This window comes from Anopheles merus, chromosome 3R (genome assembly GCF_017562075.2).
Source record: "Anopheles merus strain MAF chromosome 3R, AmerM5.1, whole genome shotgun sequence".
NCBI lineage: Eukaryota > Metazoa > Arthropoda > Insecta > Diptera > Culicidae > Anopheles > Anopheles merus.
Window position 1 is genome coordinate 20,642,300 of NC_054084.1, and position 15,478 is coordinate 20,657,777.

The following is a 15,478-nucleotide window of genomic DNA, read 5'->3' on the forward strand; positions in this document are numbered from 1 at the left end:
ATTCCCTTCTTTCTCTCTCTCTGTTTTCTTTTTGTTTGGAACCGTGGAGTAAACAACCACAAAATGAAAACAATCCAAAAGTGGAATCCAATACCCCCCCCCCCCCCCCGCATCGTATCGATGATGCACCATCACCATCATCAGCTCGGTACGGAGAATTTGAGGCTCGAAGACGGATGGCCCACTGGAAACCGTGCAACATTGCTTCCCAATCCACCGTACACCGGGTACTTGTTTGGTGCGTATCCGGTTCCACTTTCACCGGGCAGCAAGGGAGCGTACCTGGGAGGCAGAAATAGAATCCCCTTGTGCGCTACTGTGCTGCCCCCACCCCTCCACCCCGGAAGGATTCCTATTTCCTAGCCGCAGGCACCAACAAAAAGGACAAGCCAGTGCCAAGGTCCGATTTCTTGTGATTCTGGGGAAAGAAAGCATTGGTAAAATTAGGACGATAAATCAATTTAACGCTTTCGTTTCGTTTTCTGGTGTGACGGAGAAGAAACAGCAGGGGGAGATGGAGGTCACTGCTAAGGAGGAGAGCTTTAAGGAACCGGCACTCCCGCTAGCTGTACGATTGATTCTCCCGGGCGTGTGGATGTTCAATTTGCCAACTGGGGATCATTGCTTTCGTCTCGCCACTCTCGCAAACCGTTCCTTGGGTGTACTGCCGAATGTACCACTTCGAAGCACTTCCGGGGCGCTGCCGTTTCTGCCGGGGGTGGTTTGATAAAGAACAGTATGCTTTGGCAAGCAGAAACCTACTACATCCCTTCCCTTGCTGGAGCAATGCGAATTGCCATCGAGGCGGTGATAATGGTGTGTCTTCTATTCTTTACGCTTGGGACAATGCTTGTGGCTCCTGGGTACACTTGGGTGTACACAGAGAGAAAGACAGATTTATCGGCCGGTCTGTTTTATTTGCTCGGGAATTTGCGATCCCTGAGAAAGCGGCGGGAGGGGAGAGGCATTAGATAGGCAAAGTCGAATTGATGAACCCTTCATCATCGACGGCAGACAATGTTGGAAGAAAAGTAGGCGTAATAATGGAACGAAGCAGCGGGAAAGTTAACCCGGCCCCCCTCAAAGCCTGCTGTGGTCTGTTGTTTGCGCTATCGCGCTTTACGCACGAAACGGCCTTACGGAGTAGTGTTTCGGCAGCGTGACAGCAAGATAAGAGTACGAGGGAAGTACTTTGAAGCTGAAGTGTAAACTTCCTTATTTGCCGATGTAAGCTAGAATTGCTGGTGTTCGCTCACACTCTGTAGGCTACCAAAAGGTACACGGGGTTTTTTTTTTTGCAGGGCATTCTTTGGGCGTGGAAGAAAAATTGCACAATGATTCCCGAATGTTGTACTGGTTCTTTTTGGGTTGGTTTTTGGAGGATTTGTTTCCGAGTCTTTCAAGAGCTGTTGTGCCGACAATTTGTTATCAGGAGAGTACAGTACTTTTTTGGGGTACGCATTGTCAGGTTTGATGTAACTGGAAAGGGGCGCACGTACAGTGAGTCAACGAAGTGTAATTCTAGTTGAATATTTTACAGAAAATGGCAAATTGTATTCGCAATTGATGTGCGACGAAGACAATAATGATCAGGTTTGAAAGGATAAGTCCATCACTGAAACATATAGTTGCTGGAAATAGAGACTGAGACATTTCTTTTACACTTCGAAGGAAATTTAGATTGGATAGGTCACTGAACATATAGTTGAAGAAAATAGAGTCTGGGTCATTGATTTTACATTTGAAAGGAAATGTTGGGCTCACTTCCGAGACATTAGGCTCAACAAGGACCACAATTATAAAATCGATCATAAAGCTAATCTAAAGGTACACTATACAAAATCCAGCCAAAATAAAATTGGTGAAACCCCCTAGTAAAGTCTAAATATAACTCAACATGTGAAGTTTTTTAAGTGAGGTCAAAGGTCAAATGAAATTACTCGTTGCAATTGAGAGTGAAAGTAGTCGTAATTGCAAGCAAACACCAGATTGACCTATTTTTTGATGCCAGAACCTGTTGTTCCTTCGCATATTACGTCAAAAACTGGATAGACGAATACTTTGTTATCTCCAAACGAATTTTATTTTTAATATTTTAAGTGATTTTGATGTAAGTTAACTATTGAATGCCTTTTTCTTCAAAACATGTGACTTGATAGACTTTTTATTAATCTGCATTATTACCTATGCCTATTACGGCCACAATTCGCCTTTTTCTTGTAAAATATTCAGCTTAATGGATGCAAAGGTATCGATGTACATTTTTTTGAAGATTCGTATTAGTTCCTCTGGTTGTTGATCGTCCTTCAAATACTTAAGCCGCCAAGAGGATCGCTTGAACTCTATTTCTTTGTAAAATAAGTCACACAGCATGAAAGCACTGAATGATGCCTCCTTTCCGAAACCCAGGGAAGACTTTCGTCGGCACTTACAGAGTTTGGGGGTTTTTAATCAAAACCCTCAAACAATTCGATTATCAATTTTCCAAACCCAATACTCCCCCCAATGTATATACTGTTAACAACTCGGAACAAGAGTGATTACATCACACGGTCGGTTAGTAGTCGTTTGTTGGGTCGGGGATATCCGACCTGACAACGGAGTCACAAATTATCCCAGGAGAAAACATTGGGTGTGTGTGTGTGCGCTACAGTGTTGAAGTTGGCAGAACATAAGTTTGCAAACCGAGGATTCGGGACGGTTTGGGCCAATTGAATAAATATTAATTCGACTGTATCATTCAATCGAAACCGGGGGGCGAACATAACAGGAAGCCTACAGTGGGATGCAAAAAGCAGGCATCGGTGGTGGCGGTGATGGTGAACCGCATCCTGCTCCTATCATGGTCCATCATCGCCATCCGGGTTTCGGGTCTGTTTCGGGGCCGCATTTGTGACAAGGAAATGTATAATGATGTTTGCTGAGGTTTCTGGTCCCTGGCAATCTCCCTGCAATGTCCGGGGTTCAATGTGCTCGCGCGTACGTCCTGGGATGGGTCGTCTTTTCGCCCCTCGGGGATGGAGAATTTCACTGGAAGATGTCCAAAAGATTTCCACCGTTCTGTTGCGACACTCAACCGGAGGCGGGTGTGGAGGCTGCCGAGGCGAGGACCAATGTTCCGGTTTACAGAGAACAACTCACCCGTCCTCGCACATACACAAACACACATGGGCGCAGGCGGCACACGCAGTCCGTGTCAAGATGCCAGAACGATCACGCCCGTACACGCACCGAAAGGTGCGAATGAGCTTTGACAGAAGCGTTCGACCGTGTCCTTGGGTTGGACTGTCGGAATCACCCTACACAATCAAGCCCTTTTCGCTCGCTGCCGGTTGCTTCCCCTCGGCTCCGCCCGTGCCTGGTTGAACGATCGTAATTATACAAACGAAACGCATCGTTACGTTGGGCCACCGCCGCCCCAGTCGCACGCCCACCATGGCGGGACGCCATGATTAAGCAAATCAAATTAATTCACGCTTCAATAGCTACCGTGTGCTAGGCGAGATAGTCGCCGTGCAGGATGGTTCCGGTTCCTCGTATGAGTGTGTTTGTGTATGGGGAGGGAAAGGTGGGATAGCATACGCTGAGTGGCAAAACAAATATCGTCAATTAGGGCTCCAAACCGCCGTGACAAATTCCGGTTTAGGTGAGTGGATGATAAATTATTCGTGCTGCGTGATTTGATAAGCGGCCAACCTCCGGTGCGGCCCACTGCCAGGCAAAGCGGCCGAGGAGATGTACGCAGGCAAGATTAAAAGGATTTCAAGATGGGTTGCGCGTAGGCAAAAGGATTGGCTTGTACGTTCATCCCAGATAGGGAGCAAAAGGGAGAGACCGAGAGAGCACGCGCGAGCACCGTTTGTGTAATTTTTCACGAAAAATGTAATCTTTTCTGTCGCTTTGTCCCTTCTTTTCTCCAGTGGAACAAGATTATCATTTTTAGTGTTTTTGTTCAAGCATTGTGCTTCGAGTGCTTTTGTTGAAGGTTGAAAACATGATTGCAATTGTCATGGCAGCTTGAAAAGAGAAGCTAGAGCCTGCAGGTAAAAACTGTGCTAAACTGATAGGACATGGTGAGCGAGTAATAAATTTAGAAACATCGTTAAATTGGGTGTAACATCTTGCCCGTAATGGATGGAGGAAATCGCACTAAGATTACAAAACATCCAAAGACTTATCGATGTTTCAACTAATAAGTCTAAGAACAGTTTGATGCATAATTCACATAAGATGAATTAATATAATATCTGGGAAATTATCTGAGTAACCTAAACGGAAAAGTTCCGAACACCATTATTTTAACAAGTGCTGCACACAAAATATGAATATAACTGTAAACATTCAATATTATGCACGTTTCAATAAAACGTGTGTTATAAATTATGAAATTGAAACAGGCAGTTGCGTAATAGTATACTAAATTATTCAGAGCTTTAATTTTGAATAATTGCAGAATAATTACAGTTACAGCTTTTGTGCCGCAATATTCATGTAAAATTTGTAACAATTTTTTTAAATTCTGTAAACTTTAAAAAAAGGACAATAATGAGCTTTTTTGGTTAGCAAAAATTGGATATTGCACAGCTTAAATCTTTAAAGCCCATGTTGTTGGGTCAATTTATTTATAAGAGTTTACATAGATAAATTAAAATAATAATATTTTCAGCACTTGATGCACAGTCGATCTGACTGAAGAATGTTTAAATAGCTGTTTTAATAAAGTGTTTCTTTTCTTTCGTGTGAATTAGTGTACAGTATAAAGCTTATCTTACAGTTGTTGACGATACATTTTGGTATACATTTTTTGTTTGTCTTTATTTTTGTCTGTAAGGCAACAATTTTTCACTGGTAGTAGAAGTGGAATTATGTCAACTGTAATTTTACTTTATGGAAACACCACAAAAACTGTGCAGTTTGGTTAAAAAAATTGAATTTAATACATTTTCAAGACATTGTTTGAACCTCAAAATACATGCCAAAACTGCCAAAATGGGCATAATGTTGATATATTTTAAATATTATGAAAAGGAAGATGAATTATCTACTTACTTCATTACTGATTAAATAAAACGATTGACTTATAGTCGAAAATTGAAGCCTTGGAGACAAAAATTGATGCGGACTGTCAAAAATTGAAGCCCTTAGTTAGCGAAGAGGCAAACATTGTGACACGCAGTCAAAAATGGGTGCCTTAGCGACAAAACCAGGTGAGTTAGACCCTGAAGAATTAGGTGAGTTCCAAAATTTAGCGGAAACTGTAATTTACAGATCAGAAATTCAAACATCAATGGATTTTGCCAATCAATTGTAGCTATCGAAGTAAAATAATTCTGCTTTATAACATGTTTTATATGAAATTTTCCCTTAAGAATTCAGAAACAGAGCATTAACCGACTTCTAAAACTATCTAAAATAGTTTTGAAGCGAATCTGATTGAGTGAAGAATAAGCCAAAAAGAAAGCAATAAATAATTCTTCTATTTGGCGTAACGTCCTACGCGAACACGGCGGTATATACAGGCTTTCGAGACTTAATTCATTACCACGCAGCTGAATAGTCAATCCTTGCAACGGTCGTTCGAGTTGACGACTGTACCACGGGACCGACCCAAAGCAATAAATATTTTGCTTAGATAATAAAAAAGACGTCCCAGGTCCTTTGTTAATGAGAACAGGCATACCTTATATGGAGGCAACGAACCGTTACCATCTATGACAAGGCAATTCAATACTTGGTTTAGTTACTTTGATTTTAATTTAATATCCAACGGACTTAAAGAGAATATTTTGTTTATTTTCAATCTTGCCGACAACGGATCAAGACGGATGTGGGGGGAATTATTTAAGGAGGAAAACGATAAATTAATCATTGACGAAATATTAAACCTGTTAAAAGGCATATTAAAAGGCGTTGAGTGAGTAAAACAAATTAAGACCGTTGTTTGAATTCAGGACCAATCTAGTGATTTAATAAAAATTGTACGTGGGCTTTTCCAATACTGGACACAGATTAATCTCCGCTTGAGCCTTTGCTGCACCTAGCAGTAGGTCGTTTGGTTTGTTAATTTTCTAACAAACTGAAGCAATTTCATCTAAATCAACTCAAAATCAACGCCAGCGCACAAACCAAACCTTGTAATTGAATTATTCTTTCTTCGCAAATTCAATATTCCCAGCCCAATTTGAGGCAACTCTGTCAGAGCCTGTCTGTCGCATCGAAGTGCCAACAAAGAAACCATGGCGATGCCAGTGACGACGACGACGCGTCGTTTGCACCAAAAGTGAGGAAAAGGCATCATTAATCACCTTACTTTAATGAATGGCATTCTTCCAGCGGCAGGAAACTATCGTGCCTTAGCGCGCCAAAAAGCCAAGCACAAGCCTGCACCACGTTTGTTCTCATTATATTCGGGTCTGGCTGCTGGCCCGGCGAGCTTTCATTCTCATTTGCTAATTCACGAAAAATTGCTTCAAATCCAGACGCACCAGACACACAATACACACACACAAACACCGATGGCAGTTAGAATCGGATCCGCTACAAAGCAACTTTTTGCCATTACACGGTTTCCAGCAAAAAGCAAGCAAAAGTCGTGCTTCCGTGGGCAGCAGGAACCAGTTGACAGTTTGATTATTTCTCCTTCCTGGCCCTCGGGGAGGGGGGTGTGGGGGTGGGTGAGGGGGTTCGGTAGGCGCACAATTCCACCATTCTATTGCCGGCAATCGCGCAAATCGAAAAATCTGAATGAAGATATTTGAAGAATGATTTCCGTGGGAGGGGGAAAACCCCCATCAATGGATACTTCTCGGTGAACGAATTTCACTGGAATTCTTTTGTCGCTCTTTCTCTTTGCCCTACTCCACCCCCTTTTCGCGTCGAACCTTTTCCCATTGTCATATACCCTTGCATTGAAATGCTTTTCCCTTTTCACTTTCGATTGCTGCGGCTGGCTGGCTGGCTCGATTGTCAGCTGGAGCAGTGGCAGGCGAAGCACAAAACAGAAGCTGTCAGCTTCATTCCCCTCCCGTTTCCCTCCATCCCCTCTCCAACAGGTACCGCAATTGCTTTGGCAATGCGCCTCCATCGCTGAGCTCCGCCGTTTTTGTACCGGCGGTTGGTTAATGAACCATTTTTCTCTTTTGTCCGAGCGGCGGCGGCGGCGGTAGGCCTCCAAAGACACCGAAATTGACAAATCGATCAAGAAAAAAAAATTGCGAACGAAAGAGAGAAGCGTACGTGGTGAAGGGCCAAATAAATTGTCGTTCCGCCTCACACACATACACACACGCATCCAATCAACTGTTCACCATCAAAACCACCGAAATTGTGCGTGAATCATGAATAACAAAACCACCCACAGACACACACGCACATGTGTGTACCACAGGGCACATACCGGAGACAAAAGGCCGGCCGAAATAAAGATGACGAATGCCCGGACGACAAAGTGCGTTCCCGGTCGCCGGCTTCCGTTCGGCGCGAGCCGCTTCCTTCCGGATACATTTTGAATGAAATTTGTCTCCGCAAGTGATCGACATCGACACATGCAGGTCTAAAAAGGGGGACCCATATGCGCATGGTGGGGTGTGGTAAAGTGGAGAAGAAACACGCACAGACCCCGACAGAGGATGAACGTCTTGCGAAACGTGCGAACAATATGAATTGTAAGCGCAAGACAGCAGCAGCAGCAGTAAGGAAGCGTAATAAAATGCCGATTTAATAAAATGTTTATTTATTGAAACGCATTGTATAGAAGGAAGGAAGGAATAAGAAGCAGAAAAAGAAGAAGAAGAAGAAGAAGAAGAAAGGACGCGTTTCAGAGTCTTGTGTTCGTTTTCGCTTTGTGTCAAAAAACCGGCGACGATCTTCCGAACTTCGTTCGGATGTTGTGAAGCATCACCCGGGGCTAGTAGACCCGGGGAAAGGAAATGCCACCTTCTTCACCCATCACCCCCGCTGCCAAAACAGACCACCCTTTGCTTGGGGTAACCATCGAGTACAGTACATGCAGGAATGGCGCTATTCTTGGCGGTTTTTTTCTCCAACCACTCTCTTTCTCTCTCGCTCTCTCTTGTACGAGGTGAATCCTGCCCTCCGGGGGCGGCCATCTTGTGTTGTCTGTGCTGTTCGCAATTCGTGACTTCCTTCCCTTGCTTGCGAGGGGCTGTCATCTGAGGGAGGACGGATTCCTACGATCACCACTGCGAAGGAACGATGATGATGGAACGCAGCCCGAAGCCTGGCTAGAGCTAGCTGATTATTTTTGCCCTCCCCTCGGTTGGACCTTCCCATCGCCTAGCCTCTTCCACACACTGCTCCAACGATTCCAAATTCAGTCACGTGCAGTGGTGGTCCAGTTTTAATGCTTCGCTGCGAAGCTCGGGGTACGAGACGATGAACCCGCACTCTCCTCGCGTGGCTGCTGTGTGTATGAGCGTAGTTGAGCAGAAAGGGAGGTGTGTGCGGTTAGCAAAAGCGGTTCGGTTCGGACGGACCTTCACAGAGCGCGATCGAGCACCGTGGGCGACACCGGGGCAGCCTGTGCACTGTGCCCGGGAAATGTAGTAATTTTCGAGCTCGTTGGATAGCAATAGGAACTAAAATGGACGAATTTTTGCCATCACCTACCCACCCACCCACAGGAAGCGAACGTTGCAATGGAGGAGCGATGATGTCAGCAAATACATACACTCACTACATGAGCGGCACACATAATGGGGATACAAACACACACACACACACATATGGCGATTGTCGCTTGTGGCACACGGTGAACATACTACGTTCTGAACTGACATTCCCTCGCGCAAGGAAGGAAGGTTTTGGACGGCGCGGGGCCCTTTTTGTGTTCGAGTAGAAACTCCCGCTACCAGGAATTGGGGGCCGATGACCGGGTTGGGATGTTACTGATGCTGCAGCAGGACGTAGGGTTGCTATTGCCGGGCCGTCCGCCCGGGACAGTCGGTGAAAAACGAGGCCTGAATGCAATTGTGACAGGCATGCTTGGGGGAAATCGTATGACGAAGGACCAAAAAAATGACATCGAATTAGGCGGTAGCAATCGTTGCGGAGGTCGGTTTAGAACGAGTGAGAGGTGGCGAGAGGAGGAAAGGTAGTTTGGAACTTCAGCCTCAAACCACCATCTTTGCCGTGTGGTTTTTCCTTCCCTGTCCAAGGCACTCGAAAACCACATTTGAGCGGTCCTCTCGGCGGCGGCAGTGGTGGTGGTGCTAGAAGTTTGTGTGCGCCACTCAGTGCGCTGACCAAAACACATTTTACTCCATCGGAAATACGCACCAGTGGCCAGAGGGGGTGTGTGTGTGTGTGTGCGCGCGAGGAAGAGAGTGAAGGGCTCGGTGGGAAATGGGTCAGAAAACTTGTTATCGGCGGGCATAATTATGAGTGAAAACTATTTCCATCCACCAAGCGATGAAGAAATGTCTAGAGCGCAACTTCCTGCTTGTTTTCCTGCTATTACCCCTCCAGTAGAGATGGGGAGAAGAAGCAAGAGGGAAAGATTTTGCATTCGTATGATCCAATTCCAGTGTTGGAAAAGGTCAGCCCTCCAACACGGTGGTGTGCTCGTCACCAGTGCTCGTCTAGTGGTAGTACATTTAGTATGCTTTTTTTCCTCCTCCGTTTGCTTTCATAGGGAAAGCGTGGAAAGACGCAGACAGGAAGGGAGAAAAGTTCAGAAAGCGCGTCCGGAAATGATGGGAAGGGGGAAGCCAAAACATAGGAAAGCTGCATAACGGATTGAGCATAACGGCACTGGGCAGGGGATAGAAACGACGACGAGCTAGAAACTGTTCGCTTCCATCACACTGTGGCACTCTATCGCTTCGTTTACTCTTTCTCTCTCTCTCTCTCTCTCTCTCTCTCTCTCTCTCTGAATCTCCCTCTCTCATGTTTGAGTTATCATAGCTTTAATATTCAATAGAATTGCAGTTCCATTTTGAGCAGGACACGTTGAGAGCCATTAAGTCAAATCTAACAGTATTAAGCAGGTTGGTTGACGTGCCACCAGAAGATGGCGGAGGATCGTTGCGGGAAATGGTTTTGAGTAGATGGGGCAGGGAATGAAAACTTATTTCCAGCGACAAAATGATAAAAAATCATTTCCCGTGTTCGGCGGTGTGATGCTGATGCACGCTGAGATAAGAAAGTTAGCCTTGCCGTTGGACAAAGTGCAAGTGAGCTGCAGGGCTGGCTGACTGACTGGGTGACGAAAACTAATTGAGTTTTATTCGGCGCTAGCTTTCTCGCTGGAAGCGAGCTTATTTGGTGCATTGAACAGGAACGCAATCGGGTTGTGAAGGTTGTCCGGGAGGTAAAATGGATAATAAATGTATTCGGAGCATTATATTTTAATTGAGTAGGTAAACTGTAAGCTAAAGTGTAAATGTATTAGGTATTAATGAGTGTGGAAGGATGGATATTTGTGAAATATTTTCAAAAAAAGGAAGAATGTTTAAAGTATGGAAAAAAGATAATAATTTATCAGTAGGTTGATCTGCAATCAGGTTCAAAATTACATTTAACCATGATTAGAAAGTCGGCTCTTAGGTATGAATTTGCCCCCTTCTGCCATTCTTACGGCTGATGTGCTTTACAGGGTTTACAAGTCATAAATAAATGCCACCAAATCTTTTACAGTAGCTCAAGATTCGTTTTTCACTGTCAAACGTTAGTTTGATGCATTAACAGCATCTCAATATGATTTTTCAGATACTCAAAATAGTTTTTTTAGAAGCTTTTATGCATCCTTTTGTATGCGTTATGCATTTTGTAGCGCATTATCAAACACGGATTTAGAAATTATTTAATGAAATGTAATGTTACGCGTAGTTTGGCGTTATATTAATTAAATAAATTATAAATGGGGTTTATTGGGGTTGAAAAATGCAATGACCATTAGCTCATATACACACAGTGAAGCGTGTAAAAATCAGATTGGGGCTGTGAAAATAGCTGCCAACTGTGGGGACTTTCACAATACTAGCAGGTTTTTTTTTATATGGAGTTTGACAGTTGCAGGCTGAAATCATGTCAACACTCTATACAAGCCACACACAAAACGAGTCTGCGATTTTCTAGATTATTTAAGCCTTAAAGCTAGAATCAGATTCGAGTACCTGCTCGAAAAAAAGGTCATAACAAGGTCGTGTTTTCATTTTTTTAAATTGATCTCTAAAGAGACTTTGAGCCTTTTGGCTTCATTCGCCTCTTTGTGTTCATTTATCCCAAGGTGCTTTAAAGAGATCAGATGGTGGAATCTAGAATCCCAGTATGACCAAGTGGTCTCATAGACTGTTTTTATAACTATATAATTTTAACGTCACTTTTTGACAGGACAGGCTAAAACTTTTGCTCAAGCAGTCTTCCTAGTAGCTTGAAGAATATACAAAACTTTTCTTAAATCTTCATTCAGAAGCAGAAGTGATAAAAATCAACCTTCTAAATACATATACCTTGGGATAAGCCCACCTGTATACTCTACCCACATTGATAGCTGCTCGAAAACTGCTTTACAATGCAAAGAGTTGATAGGCTGCAATTTCAGCCTACAATCTTAAAAGGGAAAGGGGCGGCCTGTTATAGATCAATTGAACTTCATAGTATTAAAAGTGGAAAAAAGTGGATGTGCTGCTACTAAACAGCCAATCATTTGTTAAATTATTCAATAAATGATAAATGAAATTTTAATTGGAATATTACTCTTAGATATATTATTCCAATTTAACGTTGATTCAAGTGCAGACATAAAATTTTCGTTATTTTTTGTGATCAGATGACGTTGTAATCCCCCAAAACTCCCGCCAATAACCATCAGAACTGCTGAGCTGAAAAGCTTTTTTTCCAAACTTTAATCTAATCTAAGCTTTCTTTAATCTTTAATTAATCTAAGCAATTAAAACTTGAAACATTCACGGATTTGCCTGTCTATAAAGGCTTTCGAGTCTTATCTAGTACCACGTAGCCGGATAGTCAGCCCTTGCTACGGAGGAACGGTTCATTTTTGGCTTGGGAATCCACGACGGAAATATTGTTAAGTCGCGCGAGTTGACAACTGTACCACGGGACCGACCCTCAAAATGCATTACATTTAATATTATAACTTTAATATTGTGTGTTTTATCTTTTTATAAGCATCCCACTATCTTATCCAACTCAGCTTACACAAATGCACATTAAACTAATTTCTGAGTAGCTTAAAATGCATCACAAAACAGCAAAAACTCTTCAAACTGAAAAAACAACACCAAACTGCGGTCCACTGTGCGCTGAAGGGAGTGGATGAGAGTTTAGTGTGCTGCATCCACTAATCTGCGGTTGCACCAGTTCTGCCAGAACGGAAATCAACCTGCCCATTCGATGGCGGAAGTGTGCAACCGAACGAGCGGGTTTTTTCGGTAATCCAAAGCAAACCTGGTACAAACAAATAGAGAAAAAACAACAACTGCTACTACCAAGTAGTTGGAAGAGTGTTTTTCCAAACCACCTAAACCCCCTTTCACTCCAATCATTTGGGTTCATTTTCTGAAAGGTATGTTTGAATTCATTCCTTTCCAAAAAAGCAGGATTACGGCTCCGTTGGCTTCCCTTTGTCGGAATGGGGTCACACAACTGTAGGCAAGGGTATTAAAATGGCAAATTGAAAAACCATTAACAATAAGGCACACACACACAAGCACATACGAAAACTGACATAAGTCAGTAAGCATTTGTCCTGTTCGGTTCGGTGGCCCTTCCGGTGTCATGTCCCACCCGTTCCTCAGACTGGCACAAAACACCTGAGCACCACCGTTCCTGCAGGCAATGTTCCAATGCGCAGCTTCTTGCCTGGTCAAAGGACGCAAAAAAAAACTTGAGGCAAAGGCAATTTGTGGCAAAAGGCTCTATCGAGCTGGCCTGCCTTCCTTCTTCTTCAACTATCTATCGTAGCCGGGGTAACGTTTTGTCGAACGTGTTGTATCGTATATCGTCGCGTCTGTCCCCTTGTCTGGACCGCTCTGGCAAAGTCGCAAACTTTCTCCATTAAACTTCGGCAAATGAAATAAGCGAAAGAGGGACGAGCGCGCACGAGCTGGCCAACACGGACATGGCAAACGGTACAAAAAAAACGAGGATCCGTTTATGGGATTGTTTCAAAAGTTCCAGATCGGAACATACTCACAGCATGGTGGTGTGGTTGGACTGCCTTCTTGCTCAGCTTTGTGCCCCCCTTTTCACAAAACCCACATGTTAACGCTAACAGCCTCCCCCTAACTGCATGAAATAAGCCTTCCGGTCGCCGACGGACCCGGACCCGAACCGCTCGGCACAAAGTTCTTTTATGCGAGTCAACATTTATTGCCATCGCGCGCTGACAATGTTTCTGTGTTTCGCTTTTCCGGTTTGCACCGGTGGTGTGATGGCGTAATTTAATGGGCTTTTCTGCTGCTTTTTATTTAACTTTTTTTTGTTGTTGTTGTTGTTGTTGCGTTCGTTTGCCACCCGTCCGCTCTGCTTGTTATGTTTATTTCCACTCATGAGCGTAAATGCTACGTCAAAACAGGCGACAAAAGCGCCGCACGGGGGAAATTGCGTGAAATGAGCGCGAAAAGCAAGCGCCACCAAGAATGCGCCCCGGCGGGCGGGCTGCTGCCAGCTTTTGCGGTAAACAAATAATAAAAAGTGAGTCGTGCTTTGCAAAGAGGAAGGGGTAAGCGAACGGCAAAATAAACAAGTCTTCCGAGCGCCCGAAACACACACACAGAATGGCGCCCAGGAAGCGGAGCTCTGTTGTGTTGTAACATAATTTTAGATCTCATTCTTTTTTCTTTTTTTTTTTGTTGTTGCTACCGCTCAACCCCTTATCGGGTGGTTTATATTTTTTGTATTTTTTGTATGCCATATTTTGGCTTTGTTTACTTCACTGTTGGTAATCGAGAGGCTGAGAAGTAATAGTAAGGATTTTTTAGCGCGCTTAGCCTCCTCCATTCCAGCTCCCAGCTCCGCTACAGTAAGTCGATTTTCACCAAATTAGTGCCGTTGGGTTGGGGTGCCAGGGCAGGGGGAATGTAAACAACACAACTAATCAGCGCTCGAGAGCGCAAGGACTCCCGGTGAATGGCAGCATCGCGTGCGCCTATCACCGTCGGAGCGGTGTTTGGATCAGATAGCGCGCACCGATAGCACGCACGTTCGCACAATTTTGTGCGTTGAAGAAGGCCATGGTCATGCTGCTGAGCCTGCTGCGATGCTTTTGTTTGCACCCGTGAGGAAACAGAATCATCACTATACATGCGCCCACCTTCATACCCATTGAGTTTTGCGGGGGACACGAGAAGAGGAAGCGAAGGCATCCAACGAGTAGGTTAGCGCGGCAACAGTGAATGCCAGGCTTTAGTAGTATTTACTTTTCCGACATTTTTACGAGCGTGCGCAACGAGCATTTTTTTATGATTCATTTTTTTGCACTTCGCACGCGGCATGGTTTTAACCCTTGCACGCTCGGACGGAGCTTTTGGAGCATATTTTACGAATTTTTACGGCACTCGGTATCGGTGCGTTCGGTAGCGGCTGCGTGAGGCCACTCGTGAGGGGCAGCAAGCATAAACGCACGCATAAAATGGGCATAAGTGTGAAAAGTAAAGATAATTGGGCAAATATAAGGCGAGAACAGCTTGTGGTTTTTGGTGCTGAAATGTTGCAATGACTGTTTGGTCAACGGCGCAGTTAGAACGATGATAAAACAATCAATAACGCATTGTTATACGATCGAATTGTTTTATATCTCTTTTATTTTGTAAACTTTTATTTTATTTTATCCCTTTTTTCATCTATGTATGATTTGTGAGTGGTTTAATGACAAATAATGTTAATATTGGAATGGATGCATTGACAGTTTATTTAGTAAAATATTCTTAAAATATATTAAAACCACTTTAAGTCCTTGCTAATGCCGATATAATGTATTTAAATGTTTTCATCAATTAACTGTTCTGTTATTTTTTCCCAGTTCATATGATTTGACCGCGCGGCTACATGAGGTGAAATATACAGCGAAATGAACTATTTGACAGGTGAAATATCTGACAGGTACAGCTAAAGGGTTGGGGGAGACACAACATCCGCTTTCGAAATTCTATTAAAAATAATATCTTCTTAAGCAGAACATTCCCTAATTGAAAGAAATGATGAACTGTTGATCAAAAATTGACAAAGTTCACGATATTTAAGTTATTTAATGGATTTTATTACGATTTTGTGCACATTATTTGTTTACATTGCACATCAGCTGGTTGCTGTGATGCTTTATCCGTCAGATATTTCGCCTGTCAAATAGTTCATTTCGCTGTATATTTCACCTCATGTGGCGTCGCGGTGATAAATAAACCCTTTGTTGTCGCCTAAATATGACGTTGGTTCTTGACCTAACCTAAGAGTTGATTCTATTAGTATAATTCTATCGAACGATATAGCAGGATGCACA

General features: G+C 43.6%; 1 protein-coding gene across 5 annotated transcripts in view; it reads right to left on the bottom strand.

Annotated features, from left to right (window-relative positions):
* The window catches only part of LOC121595190, a 63,816-nt gene that overhangs the window by 8,250 nt on the left and 40,088 nt on the right, over window positions 1–15,478 (bottom strand). The gene's annotated exons all lie outside the window — the stretch shown is intronic.